Here is a 21,750-nt window from a genome sequence, read left to right as displayed (position 1 = left end):
CTCGGTATAATAATGGTATTTTGATTAAAAAACAGATGAACGTAGAAATCATGCAGTGGGATCTTAGACTGTGTCGTGCTCTTTAACTATTTCCAATTGAAAATTTTGCTTTTTTTGGTTTAACGGTTTACTTTTTGTCTTTTTTTTTAACAATTGTTGGTTGATGATGACAAGCTGCAGTTGATTGATTTGTGTGGACTCATCACTTGATGGAGATAATATGAGATACGAAATAAATTCAATAGCTGCTTTTTAATTTGAATTTCATTTTTTATATTAACGGTTAAAAAGAAACTGGGAATATTTTCCATCGTGTAGACGGTTTTTCGTAACAAGCGAAAATAATTTGGGAATTATAAAATATGCAAATAAAGTTTAAAGTTTTTTGGAAATACGATGACTGTGAAACGAATTTTGGGAAGAAGAAGCTAAACATCCGACAACAGTTACGGCTCTGTCTCGCGGGCTGTGCTTTAAAGTGACCATACCCTACGTCTCATATTGTGCGGGATTTTCCCTCATTTTAATACTCCAATATCAGAATCTCCTTTTTTAATTTTTGTTTTGTTTTTCATGTTAATTACAGACATCGTTTTTCTTTTTCTTTTTTTTTTATCCATTCATTTAAATATGTATTTAAAATGCGAAGAGGGTTCACAAATTCGTAGATCCAGGCCAAGAATTTTCTAAGCCGCTATCGTTGTAGGACCTCAAAGTTTCTTGGCTCTGATTGATTGATTAAACAGTTTTAGTCAAATCATTGAAGATGTCAAGGAGTATGTTAACCAATTCACAAGTTTCTTCTTGAGTATCATTCCATAGTCGTGAAATTAATGAGTCCAAACTCCAAATAAAAATTACTAAATATATTTGCGCACGATTGAACATGCAACAAAAATAAAATATAAGTTGTCGTTACGTGCTCCCCCTAGTTTAGCATTTATTCTGCTGGGGGATGTTACCGAACATTTTCTTATGCCCCCGGCATAATGGGTCGTATCATGACACCCTTATTAAATTTAATCATGACTCTAATTACCTTGGTGACGATTTCATCTCTTTCTGGCAGGTTATAATTGCATAAATCTACCGGGTGATCAAGAAGGACTGTTTAAGTTGGCAGTACAATTGAGAAAAATTTTTAATTCGGTTATTTATAACACTGCAACTGGATATGTTTTGTTGGTTTATGTGACAAATATCTGATATAGGTATAGCATTAACAACGACAAGCCACCAACAACCGGAAGTTACACCTGTTATACGATTTAAAATACGATCCAGTGTTACCAACTTAAACAGTCCTTCTTGATCACCCCGTACATACATCGTTTTATGTTTACTTTAATCACGACTGTAGTTAACGGCCACTTTAATAACGGTGTCGTGATACGGCCCATCAATGTCTCTAGAATCGGCTTAAAGAAATAATTTTCACAAGAAAGACCACTTTACACAAAGTTGGTCGTAATGTGATGAGCACGTTCCGTTGTCTGTTCTATTAATCAGTAATGTATTTTGATAGATCAAATAAGCGAATGGTGTTTTATATGTTTAATTATGACAAAAGAAATGCAAACAAATTACAACACTACCTATCTCTAATGCCGGTCGAGAAAGCTGCATTTATATAGGTAGCTTGCATCGTGGTAGAGATCCAAGGATATTTTATTTTATAAAAATAAAAACACTCACTCAAAGTTCATGTTCAAATTTGAGCACTGTGTGTCTTTTTCGACTTATTGGTTTTAAATTGCAATTTCATAAGACGTTTTGAAGTTCATAATGTCAATATCAGACGCAAATCTGCCTTAACAAATTCCGATTCATTCGACAACCATGTTTGAGAGGTCTTTTAGCTATAATGCCATATTGTTATACAACGATGTTGCCAGAGATCTGAGATCTCTGCATCAAAAGAAATTCAAGATAAAATATAAGGCCCATTTAGTAGATTTATCAACTCTTAAGCAGTAATGTACATTCATCTGTTTAATTTTCTTATTCATTATGTCGTGGCCTTTAATTGTTATCTGAATTTAACTTGCACTTTCTTTTTCTTCCTTAATATTATGTCTTTTAAATATCTTAGTACATAAGTATAATTATGTCTATATGTAGTCTGCTTTTCCTTGTCTTTTTATTATGGAGGTTGAGTGGAGTATAGCTATAGCTAGACTCCGCCTCCTAATTCTCACCATTTAATAGGATACTTTTTTATTTTGTTATATATTATCTTTGTTTTTTTTTCGTGAGAAATAAACTCTATTATTATTATTATTAAATAGACTTTTTTTGAAGACGAAGCTGACGGGAATCAACGAGAAGGAGAGGAAAAAATGAAAAACGTCAGGAAATTTGAGATTATGCAAATATTTAGTAACTTTTATTATGAAAAACTGGCTGAACTATCCTCTGGTTGGCAAGGTTTGTAAGAAGTTTTCTCCTTCCTCTCTTTCTTCTGCTAAAAAATAGTTATATTTCAAATGTGCTGGCATGCAGAATAGCAACATGTTTTGAAGTAGGGGGTGCACGTATTGAACACATTTTATATTAAATAATTTGTCATTAATAAAATATTTTGGTTTTGCAAAAAGTCAATACGATGCACGATTAACCACGGTCTGGTTGTTTACAAATTTTTTTGAAACCTCGATATTATGCAAATTTTATCTACACTGCAATATTCAACTTTAAATGTTTCTTATTTAATACAAAAAATGTTGCTCTCTGATGTGTTGAGATTATGAAAATGGTAACTTCAATTAAAAAAAAAAAAAAAAAATTGACTGAGCTACCTACCGACTTGCAAGTCTTTACATCCAACTGTTGCTTGTTCCAGTCTATCCAATTTCTTTTTCTTGTTGTCCTACAAGAATGTTCATATTTATATAATACCAATTAATGTTGTAAGAAGACGTGAGTATTAAAAAGTACACAAAAAAATTAATTATAATAGATCAACATATATTAGAAATACGAGTACACTCTAACTTTGTAAAATGACAAATAGAACAAATGATGCAAAACTTGAATTCTATTTCTGACAACTTAATTATTTAAAAGCGCATCTGGTACACATTGATTACGTGACGGACGTAACGATGTGTATATGGTGTAATGAATATCAAAACGGAACGTACAATAACCATTTAGAAGAAAACGGTAGTATAGTTTGTCCAGCGAGAGATTGGTTGACATAAAAATCACTAAATTCTACGCAGAGAAAGTAGTACCTAGTAGTAACATTTTTGCCCTGAAATTATGCTCTAATTAATGTATTTTAGTAAATTTTGTAGTATGTATTGTGTTACAATCCCACAATTTAAAGTCTCGCAATCTCTCGGTTGGCGTCATGGTTTCGGGAATTAACGTGGGAACCCATACGCCACCCCCGCCTGATCCCGCATTTATTACCTCGTTTTGTTTTTAGTACGCCGCGTTGAGGGTGCAAAGGAATCTAGTTTTTAGTTTAGAGTCATACGTTGATAAGAGAGCACGTCTCGTTTACTTATACGTATAATATTGGTACATATTTAAATATATTTTTTTGCATATCGTAATGAAAGTAGTACTTTTTTGCATCATTTTATTTCATTTTCTTGGAGATGATTATCAAACCATACATATTTTTTGTTGTAATTTTTCATAAATCCTTTTGGACCAAATATCTCAACTTACATCGATATGCAAAAAAATAGTGTGTATAACACGTTATGAAAGTCTCTTTTTTTCACTTATTTGCTTGATTAACTCGGGCTAGGCTCTCGTTAATCAATCTGCAAATTTGTGAAAAAAAGGATGACTTTCATAACTACATAGTTGTACAAATAACTATTACACTCTGTCCATAATTTATATATTTTTGTCACATATCTTACGGCTTCTTTTTCTTATATTTATGTTTCTTTTCACTATACCCATGATGTATCAGATTGAATCAGATTGAATGAGATTGAATCAGATTGCAGGTTCTAAAATGTAATGTTTTGACTTTTGTTGCAGAAGAAGTACCTAATTCACACAACTGCTCGCTGTGGCCACTAACTAGGGAATTAAAACTTTAGACTCCAAAATCAGCTCCTTATTTTTCGGCGGTGTGTTACAGAATGAATCGAAACTAAAACTATTACAGTTTTATATACAGCAGTTCGATAACAGTAGTTATGTAGTGCTGGTTCTGGCTCACTCAAAAATCACGTTTTTGAATAATGTGTTTTGCGTGATCTCTTCAAAACGCTAATTTCAGAATCATGTGTTTTGCGTGACCTTCAACAGTATCAGTCATGTCTCGGTCAAAACGCCAGTTTTAATTTGCGTTTGTAGTTTAGTCAAAACATAGTTTTTGAGTCAGTGCATTGCAGAGGAAGGTAATGGAAGTTTCATATTTTTGTGCTCTGTGCAAAACATAGTTTTTGATTCATGCAAATATGCAGCATTATCTTTATTTTTCTGAAGGGGTCATTGTGTTTTCATTCATGTAAACATTGAGGTAGGTAGTGGGGGGTCATTTTATAATTGCATGCTAACTTACATTTTCACAGTATTAAAGCAGCTGCATAGTATCAAAATTAAACGATGAGTCATTTCTTAAAATGTATAAACGAAGAAATTCATCTTGTGCCATATGTGAGGGCAAGTTATTTAGAAATTGATAGTTTTGGCTGGTTTGTCTGCCTCACTGCGTTCGGCAGCCAATCTACCAGCCGCAGCACATAAAACTTCATTTTTGCTTCAAATAACATAATATACTATTTTAGATTACCTGGGAACAGGCAATTATAGTTATTTATCTACGATCGCGTAAAAAGTAGGCACTTTTTGCACTAAAAATCGTTGTCAAAGTTGACGTTTAGAGAAACTGACGGAATCGTTCTCTAAAAGTTTTAGAGCACGATTTTTCGCTTTTATGGCACAGAACTGTCAAGAATACAACAATCGAATTTGTTGGAAACATTGTTTAGGTTGCTAAACGACGTGGTTCTCAAACGACTTTGGTTAATCTTGAAATATTGAACCAATGAATTATTTTATACAAATTTATGTTGAAACCGGTGTGATGATCTCACGATCATAGATAAAATGTTGTAAGACATACGTGTAAAAAGTTCCTTTGTTGCACTCACATCTTTTAAAATACTCCCTCGTACCTCGGTCGTATTTTAAACCCGTTCGTGCAATAAAGGATAACTTTTTACACTTATATCTTAAATAACTATTATTATACAAGCGGGTTAAATGAATGTTTATCGAGCAATGCGTTTAACAGCGCGAGCGGCGAAGCCGCAAGCGCGTTAACATCGCAAGTTAAACATTCATTTAGCCCGCGAGTATAATACAACTATTTATTCAATTTTACACTAATAAACCTCTTCAATTTGAGTGTATTTTTTTAAAATGAAGTCCGAAGCTTGTGTCACTAATCACAAATGATTGTCGAGTCGCTGAGTGTGATTTTTTGTTGCCATGGGTTTATTGACACGAAAAAAAAATCGGTGTGACAGTGAATTATTTTATCCAATATTACTCCTAATAAAATTAGACCTTTATGGCGTATACACGTGTAGAAGGTGAAAATCTAGAAAATGGATGATACAATACCTGCATATGCTGTTGATCAGAATCACATTCGGGGACCATCCTTGATTCCTTGTCAATCGTCGACCGGCATTTCGTCGGTCGACGGTTAACCACCCGACCCCCCCGGGATTAAAATTCCCCTGGAAGATTTTAAGGATCCCACAAACCAACGCGGTGGCGGCTGCGGTGGCGGTAGCGGCCGCGGTGGCGATTGCGATCGCGATCAGTAGCATTCAAACCAAAGCGATTTGTTCGCTGGATCGCAGTCGCATTTGTTTTTTTTTTAGTGTTGATATCAATATGGCTTCCTGTGAATGTGAATCTGAAGAGTTTCTAGTTTTGACTGTACTCTTAGAAGACGCCGAAAATATAAGGTAAGTACCGAAGCAAAAGTATTGTACGATGTAATTATTTTGTTGTTTTAATTAAATTCAGGAAAACAAGGAAATGGGTGCATGAAATTAATATGGTCCGCCGGAAGGAAGGTGAATTTCACACATTATACCCACTCCTTCGAAATGATGAGGAAAGATTTTTCTTATATTTTCGAATGAACTTCGAATGTTTTGATGAACTTTTAAATCTTATCAAAGATGATATACAAAAGCAGTGCACTAATTATCGGGAACCCATCGAACCAGTGGAACGTCTGACAGTCACACTAAGGTAGAAAATCATTTTGTAGTCGTAATATATTCTTAGATTAATGCAACTTATTTATTAATTAGTCGGGTTAAACAATACATTAATTGGATTAATAATGAAGAGACTCTGAAAATCCCTCGTAGAAGGAGGCACTAGTAGCCACACCTTGAGTAGTATGATCATTGGTGTCGCTGGACGAGTATGTCATTTGAGTATAATCTGATTCTGAGACAGGAGAGTTTATAGTCATAGCAGATGTCTCCGTAGACCGTACACTGACTGTAGTGGTGGTGTATCCGTCTTCCGCTTGTTGATTTAGTTCTTCTTCCATGAGCAATTGGGCTATTTTAAACTTTGTCATAGTTTGACGTCTTGGCGAAAATTTTTTCAAAGTTTTTGCGTAACTTAAAAATATTAGATCTACGTCATCATACGCCGCTTGTGTATTGTTGCAAGGTTTTTTGTCGAAATATGCTATAACTTTATCAATTGAGGTTGGCGTCTGGGTTTGCTCCTCCAATCGCCTCTTTCGAGTAGTACTGTTTCTTTGAGAAGTGTTGGTTCTAGGAGTGACTGGAGTTTTTGTTCTAGCAGTGTCTGATGTGTTAGTTGTTTGAGTGACTACAGTTTGTGTGCTAGTTACTGGAGCATTAGTTATTATGGAAGCGTTTGGCGATAGTGGTCCCCCATGAAAAAGGTCGTCTTCGTTTTGGGAAACTGTATCGGCGCCTGCATTGTCAGATCGTAGAACTTCTTCTCCCTCACTTTGCAACGGGATTGTCTCATATCCACCTGGTGCGTTAGCTACATTAGTATTTGTACTAGCAAATTGCAAAAAAGGCTTAAATATTTCCATTTGCTTCGCCCACGGCCATGTTTTGTAGCGATCGAGGATTTTTCGTTCTTGACCAGTGTGAGTAACAACTTCTGATCGTAAGTGTTTGGCGCAAATTTTTCCATTTTTTCTTCAAAGTATCACCTGAAAATAAATTAGTACCTATAAGTACCTAGTTGATTAATGTATCCAATAGGGTAGGGACCCAGAAATGTTTTATTAAGTCGACCGGTGTGTTTTATTTCTGTGTTTCTGCTAATGGAGAAATTAATGAACTACTAATACCTAATTCAAGGGAATGATCTTCAATTTAAATTAGTACCTATACGTATGTTTTTGTTTTTCAGGTTTCTGGCCACAGGGGATTCTTTTAGCACTATCGGTCATAGTTTTCGCATGGGTTTTTCCACAGTAAGTAGCATTGTTGCCGAAGTATGTGATGTAATCTGGCAAAGGCTTCAACCTACATACATGCCTCAACCCTCAACCTACTGCAGAAATATGGGAGAAAGCAATATCTGGATTTCAAGAAAAGTGGCACTTTCCAAACTGTATCGGAAGCATTGATGGCAAACATGTAACCATAAAATGCCCTAACAAAACTGGCTCAAATCATTTTTGCTACTTACATAAATTTTCTATCGTTTTACTCGCTATTGTGGACCCAGATTATAAATTCAGTTGTATCGATGTCGGTGCGTATGGTAAAAATAGTGATGGAGGAATTTTCGAGGTGTCAAAAATGGGGCAAAGGTTTGCTAGTGGCACATTTGATCTTCCACCAAGTCGACCACTAGCAGGGCAGAATGAAGCTACCCCTTGTGTACTTGTCGGTGACGAAGCCTTTACACTATCTCTATATTTGATGCGTCCATATCCATATAGACAAGTACGACATGACAACAGAAAGGAGAACTTCAACAAGGGATTATGTCGTGCTAGACGTGTAGTGGAAAATGCTTTTGGAATTTTAACTCAGAAATGGAGAGTATTTTTTAGGCCTATTGAAGTTAAGGTGGAGACTACAAAACAGATTGTAAATGCAGCATGTGTTCTACACAACTATTTACGAGTCAAAAAATCTGATCAGCATTTTCTTCACTTGTTAGACCCGTATGAACCAATAGTGGACGGTTTTGCTCCCTTACCAATTGATGGACGAAGAGCAACGAATTTCGCTTTTGAAGTTCGCGAAAGATTTACTAATTACTTCAATAGACAATAATAATTGCTAATTCGTGTTAACACTTCGCATTGAATTGTAGATAATTACTTGCATCTCCAAAAATAAATATAAAATACCTATTGTACATTTTATTAGTAATGAATAGGTACTCACCGTCAGTGTTTAACAGGGCTCCTATTTCATCCCACGTTTTATTTTTTCTTCGATTATTTTTATATTCTGGATGAGAAAGATCATATAGAATTTTATAATTTTTTACATTTTCAATAAGTTTTTCGGTTGTGATCGACATTTTTGTGCAATAATCACGAAAACAATCAGCGCGTGCAGCGGTCAAATGTAACAGGACGCGTTTGAACGCCACCGCGATTGTGAACGCTGCAAATTACCGCTGAAGTTATCGCCAGATCGCTCCTGTCTGAACAGGAACACTACAAGTGTATTGTAACATCTGATCGCCACCGCGGCCGCTACCGCCACCGCAGCCGCCACCGCGTTGGTTTGTGGGATCCTTTAATCTCTTTGGTGGCGGCCGGTGGTCGAACTCAAGAATCAGATGGCAAGTTTTCAAGGAAATGTTCTCCTTCCTCTTTTTCTTCGGCTAGAATAGCAACATGTTTTAAAATAGGGGATGCACATATTCAAATAAATAATTTGTTATTATCGGAAATTTTTGTATTATAAACCAAAAATGTTATGTAATTATGTACACTATCCCACCTCCACCCGGCGGCACGGCAATTTTGCCGGAGTACATACACTATTACGGATAATACTATCAAGTAATAGTGCAGTGCTTATCAACATAATTACCGGCGTCTCGCCTCCGCATTTTGACTTTTTTGTGTTTTATGTTCTGTGTCAATGTTAAGGAATTTCCTCACGATGTGACATGAGTATAATAATATACCTTTTTGAATTTCAACCACCAATGTGTTCTCTAAGTCCAAAATTTTTAAATTTTTAAAAAGAGATTGGGGTACTATTCCTGTTGCTGAAATTATAAATGGTAAAATCGAAATTTTTTCTAAACACTAAAGATTTCTCATAGCAACGGAGAGTTCTAAATATTTATTAATTTTTGTATTATATGTCTGTGTTATATTGTGTGAATTTGGAACAGCTATATCTAAAAGATATGCTTGCTTTTGTTGTTTATTTAAAATAATAATGTCTGGTCTGTTATGCTGAATGTGAATGTCAGTTAAAACTGTCCGATCAAAATATAATTTGTAATTGTCATTTTCTAAACAACTTTCTGGTTTATAAATGTAATGTGGTAAAATTTGTTACACAGTCTAGGACTGGTTTACAAATCTATGAGGGGCATGATGACCAACTCAATAGACAGGGACCAATGGCTTAACGTGACTTCCGAATCACGAGATAGAATATAGCCTTTTTTTTTAATTTCGCCCTGGGTCGGAATTGAACCCGCGACCCTCGCGTCCCTGAGCCGAAACGGACTCCCTTAGGCTATATTCTGCCTTATTATGTTATTAATATAAATTTTCATTTGTTATTAGATATGCTTGTTTTGCAAAAAGTTAATACGATGTATGATTAAAATGGTTTTCAGTGTGAGGTAATGTGTTTGAAGGAAATATCAAAGCATACCAACTAAAAAAAAACAACTTCCGTTTGTAAAATTGGAAGAAAAGTAATTTCAAATGACTAATGCCATAAAAGTGCTGTTGCAAATGCAAAATGGTTTTTTGCAACTTGAGTCAACTTTAAGTGATTGTAGTCGAAGTAGCCCATGCCCATGTTATTACATTTTTGCCGCTTTCATGTGAACTAAGTTGTGTCGCTATCACTGTTATTTTTTAGGTGAAAAGTGCTGTGATGAGATTTTTATTTATTTTTTGTTAAATTAACGATTGAATCCAGAAATATTGAGTTGTTTTGCACCCAATTTAACTCCCGTGTGTGAAGGGTGTGTAGGTACTCACTTATTCACATCATTTTGATGTTTTTTTTATGTGGAACGGCAACCATAAATACATTCAGTTTTCACGCCTACTTCGACTAAGTACAATCATTTAGAATAACCCTGTACATTATTCAAGTTTAAATGTTACTCATTTAATACAAAAGATGTTGCTCGTGGAGGATGTGTTGGGATTATGGAAATGGTAACTTCCATTAAAAAAAATCTGACTGGGCTACCTACCGGCTCGCAAGACTTTATATTTCATTATCGCTTGTTCCAGTCTATTCGATTTGTTGTCCTACAAGAATGTTCATATTTATATATGTAATAGCACTAATAGCAATAAATGTAGCGAGAAAACGTGTACATTAAAAAGTACGTAAAATTTAATTGAAATATTATAGATAAACAAATAATAAAAATAGACTCTAACTTTGTAAAATGCCAAATATGTAGAAATTTAAAAAGAAAAGAAACTGACGAAATAAATTTATTTTGAAATATAGTCCATTTTTTTATTATAGTCCGATGAGCTTAGTCCGAATCAAGAAGTCGACATGACCTGCGTCTGCTTTCGACATTTGACAGCAGTGCATGGTTCTACCAATATTTGAAAATTTATTTAGGCAACATGAGACAGATATTGTGTTCTTTCGTGCTTTCTTGGTGTTTCTGCAAATTCATTCCTCCGTTTTAATTTTATTTTTCAAAAAACCGCTCCCTTCAGAACGCTTTTGATCAACTAATAGGTCAGATATATTAAAAATTGTTGAAAACAACACTAAACAACCACGTTTAGACTGTCTTTCTTTCTTCCTAGATTTTGTTTCGGCAACGCCATGAACACAAAACAACTCTCTAGGAATTAGTTCACCCCCTTACCTGTTAACTTCCAGTCTTGCAAGTTTCCGCGCAATTCCAATATAATTTTTGCAATTTACAAATTCGGTAAAAGGATCTGTCCACATGCTTTTCGTTGGCAAAAGACGGAGGACATTTCAAGCAAAATTAAACAAAATTATCACAAATAACGTGGTTAAAACGTAACCTAAAAATTTGACGTCGCTAGTGGAATAAACGTACAATTCGCGTCTTGCTCTAATCGCACATGCTAAAGCGAGATGCATAGTGGGACACGCTTAATACAATACGTACAAGAATTCAATAGTTTGTTTACATTATGTTGAAAAGAGATAGCAATATGACAGTTGCTCTGCTTTTTAATTGATACATCGGACTATAATTAAAAAATGGACTATAATAATAACTGAAAACTACTGATTTTAAAGTAACTTAACAGTAACAAAAGCAAGTTTTGTAACAAATACGAATAACTTACAAATTTCCATTGTCTGTAGAAATTAATTGCACAGATTACGAAAGTTCCAAATATTAAACTGAATATTGCTATTAACCAAAATTCCATTCGTGACAATATGTCATCTGTATGTAAACAGTTTCTGAGGTATTTGATGAGATAATTCGCTAATGTTTGATTGCATTGTGTATTATTTGCGTTAAATTCGAATTTAGTACCTGTAAAACAAATATAAGATTAGATCATTTACAGTATTAAAAACAGTTAGAGAGGGATCAACATGTGATTAATTATCGTCAGTACATTACCTGATGTACTTGTCGTTATTGGAGTTGTCGTCTGCTCAAAATCTAAAACAGTAGGTAAGTGTTTTAATAGTTATTTATTATTACAAGACAATGAAATTGTATTTTATCTTCGAGGGCATTTTTTAGCGTCGAGACGTTAGTCACGCTCGAGAAGATAATTAAATGATGATTAAAAGATGAAGTAAAAAATGTTATTCCTCTGAAGTTTTTACGTAAAATCAAAAATAAATTTCTTTTTCCTCTTGTAAACTCAATCCGGGGACATACTGTATATTATTTTTTTTATGTTTTTAATTTGATTAATTAAACTATTATAAAATGTGTTGCTGTTTTCCATTTGATGATTTGGGTACTTGATTCAAAATTGTCACAAAATAAAATAAATCCCCCTCGTCCCGTAAACAATCTTCTAGTCACGTAAGTATTGTACTTACGTGGCTGCAACCACACGCAAGATACAAGTGTGTTGCTAGGACCGTAAACGAAACTTTCTAGAACATAGTAGGACAAAAATATTTTACAGACTGTAGAATTTTTCAATATACTATCGCGGCCATCCAAAAGTGAACGTTTATTTATAGTTTCATTTTTACTTTAAATCATAGGCGTCCTAAAATGTCAAAGTTTGACACTAGCGTTAAAAAAATTATTGAAACATTTTTTTTTAAATGCTACATCTTACTCCGATTCAGACAGCTAGGGCTATTGAAAACCTAGAAGAAAATTGGTCGTTGGCTGCTGTGGCGAGAGAATTACATTGTAGTAAGACTTGCATCTTCAATATAAAGAGTTGTTGGCAAGAAAACAGGCTTGAGAGGCCAATACGAATAGGTGTTGGAAAGGTTTCTTTACTAAAGTTTCCTTTCATTTTAATAATGTATTAATTATATCTCAGCCTCATTTTTATTAAACATTATTTATTACAACTTTTTATTATTAAAATAGTAATGTCTGCTGCACGAACGCCAATGAATACAGCCTGATTTAATCTAATGAAAAATACGGAAATTTTCGCAAGTTGTCGTTCACTTTTGGATGGCCGCGATTGTACATACTGGGTGATTTACGAGGAATAATGAGCCCGACGGAATAGAAAATGCAACCCACAATACATTGCAACAAAAAGCCGGACATCGAAGCGGTAAATGTCCGGGTTTTTCTCCTGATGAATTGCGGGTTGCATTTTCTATTCCATCGGGCTCATTATTCCTCGTAAACCACCCTGTATACAGGTGTCCCAAAAATTGCGTACAAATTACTTACTACCTTATTGAGGATGTTTAAATGTACATGAAAAAAATATGGAAAAAATTATTATTATTAACGGTAATACAATGTAAACAAAGATATATTCGTACATCATTACCTTCATATGTTACCGTAGTGGTTTTAAAATAATTTTTTGGATTTCCAAAGCTTTTAAATTCTCTATTATGCAAGATTAGATATTGGTAGTGAGTGATCTTGTACTTTGTGATAATATGTACGATGAGAGGTAGCTGCCATGACAGTTTAATACATTTATTTCGAAATAATTAACCTGTTAAGTGCCACTTTCAAAGACCGCCAAATCAGAAAATAAGTCCAATAGAATGTTTTTAACATTTTTCTGGCGTTTACGGTAATCTCTTCTACACCGTAGTGCACCGTTAGTACGCCATTTTTGGGATACCCTGTATGTACAATATTTCATTGCTACGAGTCTACTACACTTTACACCACATTTCCACACATGCGAAAGCATTCCCAGTGAGAACAGACATTTTTAGTGTATTCTAGAATTTTTAAATTGTTGTGTATTTTCTGGACATTAAAATTTTAGCGGAAGGAAGCTAAACTAGGAGAATTACCTACAACGGTTGTGTCTTGGTCCAAAAGTTTTAAACAGGTTGATTCCTCACCTAAAACATTAATTTAGTTTATGCCCGATTTTTTTTGTGATCCGTTTGAAAATAAAGTAGTATGTATATGTACAGGGTGATTCAAGTTTTACCGGCCGCACGATTAACCCTATTAAAAAATTAGTAAAAATTACGAAACTTTAGGGTTACATTCTCTTCATGTAAGGCTTCAAACGTGTGCAATCAATTTTCCCGTATCACATCATTCAGAGCCATAAAATAAAAAAAAAATTGATTTTGACCAAAAAAAAAAAATGTGCACGCTCATAATTCACAATTAATTCAAAGAACACATTTATGAAATTCGCATCAAAAGAAAAGGATTAGTACCAAAAGTAACCTGATGTCAACCTCTATTGTTGAAGTGACCGCCCAATTTAATAATAAATCATAACTAAATTTTGCACTTTAATATCGAATTTCATTTATTTCAAATGTGATGTTTTCATGATTTAAATGACATCAAATTTTTCCCAAATGTTTGAAAGGACTCTGTGTGAAAAATTATGTAAATTAATGTAGTGGTTATTGAATTAAAACGAAATATTTACTCATTTCATTAAAAAATTTGAAATTTTTAGAGAATGTTCTACAGCATCACACAATCATTGCTAAATTTTTTGACAATTTTAAATCGATTAGAAGTGTGTTTTCGCTCGGGCGATAAAACTTGAATCACCCTATACATACATCATTCAGAGTTGTAGGTCTTTTTGTGCTTCGGCCGGTGTCGACCTCGACTTCGTCTCGGTCTTCAATCTCTGGGCTTAGCACAAAAAAACTCACTTATACTCTTATACGAAAAAGGAAACATTAAACATTTGCACTTCGTTCACTTAAGCAATATGGCAATCACCTGTGTACCAAGTAGTCCTTGGGTGATTACTCGCCGACCAGGTTCCGCATCTTATTTTGTCTTATCTGCAATGACCTTAAAATCGTCATTTTTTAATTAATTGTGAAACTTTTTCTTCATCGCTTCTCACTTGATATTAACTGCACGACATTAGCACTGAATGGTTCAGCAAACATACGAAAATCACGCGATTTTATTACTATAGTATATGGCTTAAGTGAAACAATTTTTTTTTATAATAATAAATACTTAATTTAAATAAATACCTTCATCAATTTTGTTACTATCATTTTTTAAATACAGTGTTAGAGAGCCTGAAATAAAAAGTAGTTAGTTAAACTTTGAAAAATTATTACATTTTTCTACAACCGTCAAGAAAAACGCGAAATTTATGCATCGTTATCAAGTCGCAAAGTATGTCATTTTTTGATAGATCAAAAATAGTTGTGAAAAAGTTTCATTGGATGTTGTAATTTTTTTTTTCATCGTAAAAACCGTAAAAACAGTACCGGGTGATTTTAAATGATTGTGACTTTTTTTCATAGGTTGGTGATATTGTTGTTGGTTATTCTGCTTTTTAATGTGATAGCTGACATAAACATAGGCGTCCTCGCCTATTTGCCACAATTTATTAATACATAAAATGTCAAAATGACGTACTTACGCCAATGTGTTGATTAAGGTATCAAGTTTGCCAAAATAATTTATGAAAAATGTTCCCAACTTAAGAAAAAAAGTCACAATCATTTAAAATCACCCGGTAGTTTATTTAATGACTTCGTGCGTAAATTGGGCCTTTTTTGGCACGAATGGGCAATTTTACAACGCGAGTAAAACGAGCGTTTTAAAGGCCCACGAGTGCCAAAAAAGGCCCAATTTACACACGAACGAGTTGAATACAATGTTTTTTTGTTCGACGAGCCACTTAAAAGCTCCAAATCGCTTAAAATCTTTAAAATTAGCTTGACGTTTCGTTTTGACAAGTTGTGACATTTATCAAAATCCGTTCACACAGGAGAAAATTCTCAAATTCTGACAGTGTCGAACAAAAAAGGCCCTTTTTCGCATGCATTTTAGTGTCAAAAACAGGGATTATGATTCATGTATAATAAAAAATAAGATGATTGTTTTGTTGGCGCATTCGAATGAGTTTGAAGTCTCGACCTGACGGTCTCGGCCAAAAACTCATTGTCATTTTGCGCCCTTAATACAAAAATAACTATGTATTTCAGACTGGACACTTACACAAAGGAAATAAGTACATGTAGAATTTGTAAAACTTACCTTGAGCAATAATCCAAAACTGATTCACTTGATTGGCTGAGTGAAGCAATGTCTGAATTGTCAAATTACAGTTACGAAGCACTTGCGTACCACAGTTCGACAGTGAACTTTCTTTCCATCCGTTAACTAAATGACTGTCACTGAAAATCTTTTAAAATTGATTATTAAATTTTAATGATGGACAAATGTACACACTAACCAATTTAGATCCGTGTGAGCTCGATACGTTAACCATCTTTTGCAAAGAGTCGCACGTCAACGTTATACTTGTATTACAATATAGACACTGAAAAATACGCAGAGAAACACTTTGATTTACTTGTAAATTGAAACTCCTATTAAGTTTTATATGATTATTCTCTTGTGTGGTTGATCTGAAAAATTCTGAATAACCAATATAAGAAATGTTACATAAAGACTGCATAAAGGAGAGAAGAAAAAAAAAATTCAATACCAACATAACTTACCATCGATAATTCCAAATGACTGCACTTGAGAACCGTACATAACCAGTTTTTGAATTTGGAAATGTGGTTTATGATAACGACACTTGACAAATTTGTTTTTGTATTGCATCAAAATAACTAAAGTTTCCGTTTCGAATTTTTTCCAAGAAATGAATATTACATTTTCATCCAGGTTTGTATCAGATATGTCAACAACCTAAAATCACAATTATAAGAACTTGAATGATTTCCCCAACATGTTATAGTTACCGCTCTTTCGCATTCCATTAATTCTTCACATATATTATGGTTTTCACACCCTTGTATTTGTAACTCTGTGGGAACCATTTTATAATGTGGACTACTGGGGTATCTTGAAGGAAAAAAGTAAAAAACGGCGTCAGTTGTGTTCTCCACCATTATGTAGACACTTCCTTCTTTAGCCAAATCTGGCTTTACGACAATGTAGTGTGGAATAAAAGTGAACGACATCTTCAAATTTAAAATATTCTTCACGGCCTTTGTTAATGGTGAAGTTCCATACTCAAAAAAACTTGTTAGGTCCCAATTCTCAATATTCAACGATAGAACTTCTAAAAAGTAAACAGTTCATCCAATATTCGGTTAGTTTTAAAGCATGAATTATTTAAAAAATCGGGGGAATATGATTGAAATGTACTTCTTTCTTACCATTTTCTTCTGCGCCAGTTAATAAGAATAATAAGACGGCGGTCGACACGATGAAATAAAATACCTTAATAGAATTTAAGAGAAAAAAATTACACCTCAAAGTTGGCGTTGAAGAGTCGATTGTGAACGCACTACGGATTACGGATAACGGATCAGCTGTTTAAATTTTACGTTTTTACACGAGTGGTGTGTTCACAATCGACTCTTCAACGCCAATTTTGAGGCGAAATTAAAAAAAAACACTCGATCTTAGTATGAGGTGTTATGAAATTGGGCTGGGAAGGCATTGGAAACTGTCAATTGTTTTGCCTTTTTAAAATGTCAAGTTGCAATTAGAGCATGTTGACAGCTGGCCTAAAGTTTGTAAACAAATAATCATGTTTTTTTCTTTTTTTGCTTGTTTTACGTTAAAAATAGAATAACTAACGATTCCTATTTTCGAAACAAATATCTAAGGGCACCCTTAGCTGAAAACAAACATGTTCAATAATGTGCCAATTAAACATGAAATATCAACTTGGCACTGTTCCAAATGGTTTACTTTTTCCAACGCCCACTCGACTCAGGTTTTCATTTGAACGCATCATATTTCACAGAATCACACTAAAAAAACATACCTATAGGGCGTGCCAAACCCAAATAACCACCACCTGTTGAATTAAGTTGAATGGCAATTTTGATACTACTAGAATGCTAGACCAATCAAATCTGAGTAGGTACACAACGTTGCCGGTTGATTTTATGGATAGAATGCAGTGTTTGTTGGTGGTTATTTGGTTTTGGCAAAGACTATACATACAATGAGAGGGTACTATACATTAAATTTATCACAAAAAATGTTCAAATTAATCTTTTTTCCAACATCGATTATGAAAATGATACTTTTATCACTCAATTTAGTGAGGAAAATGGAGAAAGTAAACTCACTGGTGAAGAAAATTTATTTAACAATCTACTACATTAACAATCTACTACCTACTAATAATAATATTTACAATATATTATTAGTAGGTAGTAGATTGTTAATGTGGTACATTGTAAATCTACTAAATTAACAATCTACTACCTACTTATTAATATAAAAATTTAAAACACTGTTATTTGCATTAATTGAAACTCCAGATGCGGAAAATTCAAAAAATAGGGTACTAAAATAATTATAAAGAAATTTAAAATTGAGACACATTTTCATAAGCGATGTTGGAAAAAATAGTATACACAATTCGTGATCAAAGTGCAATTTTTCAACTCGCAATACTATCCTCACTCGCTGGCGCTCGAGAGTATATCATGTATTGCTCGTTGAAAAATCAGGCACTTTCATCACTTATAGTGTAATATACTATAGTTTCTGTTTTATACGACTGATCTGGTTTACCTGACACATGCTGTGTGCAACCAAAAATACTTCCATGCATTCTAGAGCATCTGTGGATATAAAGTCGATTCAAAAATCAAAAAACCACCAACGACACATTTTCCTGGATAAATACTATCGGCAACGCGGTCTAGTGTAAAATTTGGTGAGACTTGTAATTTTGAGGTTAAATGTTTATTAAGTGTCTTTTTTTCTGGGCATGTTTAAGTAAAAAATAATAAGAATCAATAAATAAATGAAACGTGCTGCTAATAAGACAATATGAACGAAATTCAAAGCAATTGAATTTTATTTTGAATCAAATAAATGTCATAATTTATACAGGGTGATTCTGAAATAAGTTTGGAAAACAAAAACGGTAATTGGTGATGATGAGAAGAAGTCATAGACAAAAAATGTTTCTTATGAAAGTTTTTTCGTTTTCGAGATACTAATGATTGAAAATTTGATCAAAATTGCTAGTACGTTGCTGAGTTAAAGGTGATTATGTACCTGATTATCTTAGTAGTTTAGCAACAATAATAATCAAAGGTACCCGTCAGTCACAAATGTAACTTTACTCCTCTCGATCATTTCCATAGAAACATTTACAAAGTAGTGTGCTTGCACCTACGACTTTATTGTGAAGTTGATGTAACAATGGATGCTAATGAAGTGAACAAATTCAGACGAATTTTCCCTATTCATCGGCGTTGAAAATACAAGAATATAGGGAATTTCCTTCATTTTGATTTCACCTCCAAAAGTCATTTACGCACAATTATTTTATGTCAAGGATACTCCACATTTTTTTTTTAACTTATTTCAGAATCACCCTGTAGGTACAAACATAGTATGGAAAAATATCTACCTAGAGTTTTTTAAATTTTACCAACCTAAAGCAACAGGTGGTGGTTTTTTGCTTTTTGAAGAGACTTTACGTCGACAATCTCAAAGCCTTGTTTGATCTAAATAATTGTTGATCGCACGATACTAAATCATAGAAGTTTAAAATTCGTATTTTTTTTTTATTTGTAGTTCTTTTATATTGTGTTTTAATGATTTGACTGACTTTAGATGCATTAAACATTTTTTGGTTAAGTAACACGTGGTTTTTCTCTCTTTTTTTCGAAAGTGGTTCGTTTTTTAAAACTTCCTCTATATTTTATACAGGGTGTTTTCGAAGTTGAGGCGTTCCTTTTAACATGTGATAGTATGCATTGTTCTAATGAGTTTTAGCCAAAATTACCTTAGTAAAATGTGTACGGCAATGAAGAGACAATAAGTTTTTTTTTTGAAATTTTTGAAACCGGTCCTGCTCAAATTTGCGCTGATTTGTTAGAAATTAGAATTGACAAAAAAAAAATCAAATGAGCATGGACGTTAATCAAAAATACTGTCAGAGTTGTCATCTATTGGGTGATTCAAAATGATTGTGGCCAAGTATGGCAACTATGTACGAAAATTCATCTGGCAACTGTGTAGGTAGGGTAGAGTTGATGTTTTTTTGACAGTTCATAGTCGCGCAATTTTGAAAACTGTCAAATCAATGTGTAATGATATCAAAAAAATCAAATGCACGCTTATGAAATGTCATACAAATGACAACTCTGCCTCATCCACACAGTTGCCACATAAATTTCCATACATAGTTGCACAGATAGTTGCCATACTTGGCCACAATCATTTTGAATCACCCAATACTTAGTCGAAATGGCTTATCATTACGAAAATAATGAGCTCAAACATATGTTGCTAATGTAAGTATGAGCAATGTTATCCAGAATACAGCTGTGGAGTCCAGAGAGTACGCAAAGCGATTTCCGGAAAGACACCATCCTGGGCCACGTCAGTTATTAATCTAGTAGCGGAGAAACAAACAGGACCGGACTCAAAATTTTAGAAAACAAAAAAAATATTCGATCAATTATCTCCGTTAATACAAGCATTTTACTAAGATTTAGGCTAAAATTCTTAAGAATAATGTATAGTACCTCCTGTTAAAGGAACGCCTCAACTTCGAAAACACCCTGTATATTTTCTCTACTTACCTGCAAGTTGTTCGACATTTTCCTCACATTTACAGTTGCGGAATTAAAATTTCGGGCAGTATTTTTCTGTCACTTCCACAAAATCTCTGTAAACCACGTTTTACTGTCATTACTAACATTCAAAAATTAAAGTTTTCTGTGTCAGTCGCAGTCATTTTTTGAATTTTCAGTTAATTGCAATTTACAGAAGCGAAATTTTAATCGTAATCAAATGCGAAATTAACTAAACACAATCAGATTGAACCAATCGAAGTTTCGGATTCATGGGTTAACCGCGCATTAAAATTTAAGTCGAATTAAATACTTAATTCTCTTTCTATAAACTGACCCTGAGTGTAATTGAATCGCTGATTGCAGAAAGGATACAAGTCATGTTTTCTAACATTTTGTGAAACGCTCGTTTAGCGTTTTAAAGGCCCACGAGTGCCAAAAAAAGGCCCAATTTACACACAAACTCGTCAAATAAACTACTATTTTGGTCACAATCAATTTTTTTTAAATTTTATGGTTCTGAGTGAAGTGATACAGGAAAATTGGGTAATTGTTCACTTTAACAACTTCTGGAATTTTCGCGTTTTTTCTGGCTACACAGCCGCAGGGCGTCCTAGATCGTGTCCCACCATTCAAACCTTGTGCAAATGCCTTTTTTCTCTCTTGTTGTGTTTCAAGGTCGCGTCAAGGTCGCGCCAAGTGTTAGTACAATAACTAAAGGGTAAGGAAAATTTTCATTTGCACAAGGTTTGACTGGTGGGAAACTATGTAGGAGGACGTCCTGAGGCCGTCTAGCCATAAAAAACGCGAAAATTCCAGAAGTAGTTAAAGTGAACAATTACCGAAAATTGATTTCACACGTTTGAAGCCTTACATGAAGGGAATGTAACCCTTAAGTTTTAATAGGGTTAATCGTGCGGGCGGTAAAACTTGAATTACCCTGTACTTAAGTTCGTAAGAAACAAGTGAAAGTTTTCTTGCATTTGTTTTTTGTTCTTTGCTTATCGGCAACGGCGTAGCAAGTAATCCCCATAGGCAGGTAACGAAATTTGTGCCAAATCTTTCAATAATTTTAATTGGATAACTATAAGGTTTAGGAAAAAAATATATTGTTGCTGTTAACGAGTTCTATTACCAGTTAAAATTAATGTATTTATTTCTGAGACACGTTGTATGTTGCTTACCCGTTATTATGCCACAAATCACAATTTTTAAATGTTAAAAAGACAAAAACACGACAAGAGTAAAAAATGAGGTTATTAACGTAAAGCTTATTTTAGAGTTTAGTTTGAGAATTATGACGTACATTGACAATACTGCCAGAAATTTTAATTTCCCAACTTTATATATGCGGACGCCCAATTTTTTC

At 33.9% G+C, this 21,750-nt stretch overlaps 1 long non-coding RNA gene across 14 annotated transcripts; it reads right to left on the bottom strand.

Annotated features, from left to right (window-relative positions):
* Window positions 1-2,357: 2,357 nt before the first annotated feature.
* Window positions 2,358-21,719, bottom strand: LOC138122712 (uncharacterized). 14 transcript variants are annotated; one of them, XR_011156595.1, is made up of 15 exons: window positions 21,566-21,716; window positions 20,391-20,476; window positions 16,983-17,046; window positions 16,563-16,885; window positions 16,314-16,509; window positions 16,046-16,230; window positions 15,847-15,994; window positions 14,829-14,876; window positions 13,656-13,706; window positions 11,806-11,847; window positions 11,519-11,715; window positions 10,420-10,477; window positions 5,602-8,847; window positions 2,803-2,869; window positions 2,358-2,464 (listed from the first exon to the last, which is right to left on the bottom strand). It is a non-coding gene; the product is annotated as an uncharacterized lncRNA (long non-coding RNA). The 14 variants fall into 14 exon arrangements; XR_011156602.1 differs by having other exon boundaries at window positions 2,358-2,461; XR_011156600.1 differs by lacking the exons at window positions 2,358-2,464; window positions 2,803-2,869 and adding exons at window positions 2,973-3,974; window positions 4,026-4,126.
* Window positions 21,720-21,750: the final 31 nt, after the last annotated feature.

This window comes from Tenebrio molitor, chromosome 2, assembly GCF_963966145.1.
Source record: "Tenebrio molitor chromosome 2, icTenMoli1.1, whole genome shotgun sequence".
NCBI lineage: Eukaryota > Metazoa > Arthropoda > Insecta > Coleoptera > Tenebrionidae > Tenebrio > Tenebrio molitor.
Note: the sequence above shows the minus strand (reverse complement) of the source record. Positions and strands in the feature narration are given on the sequence as shown.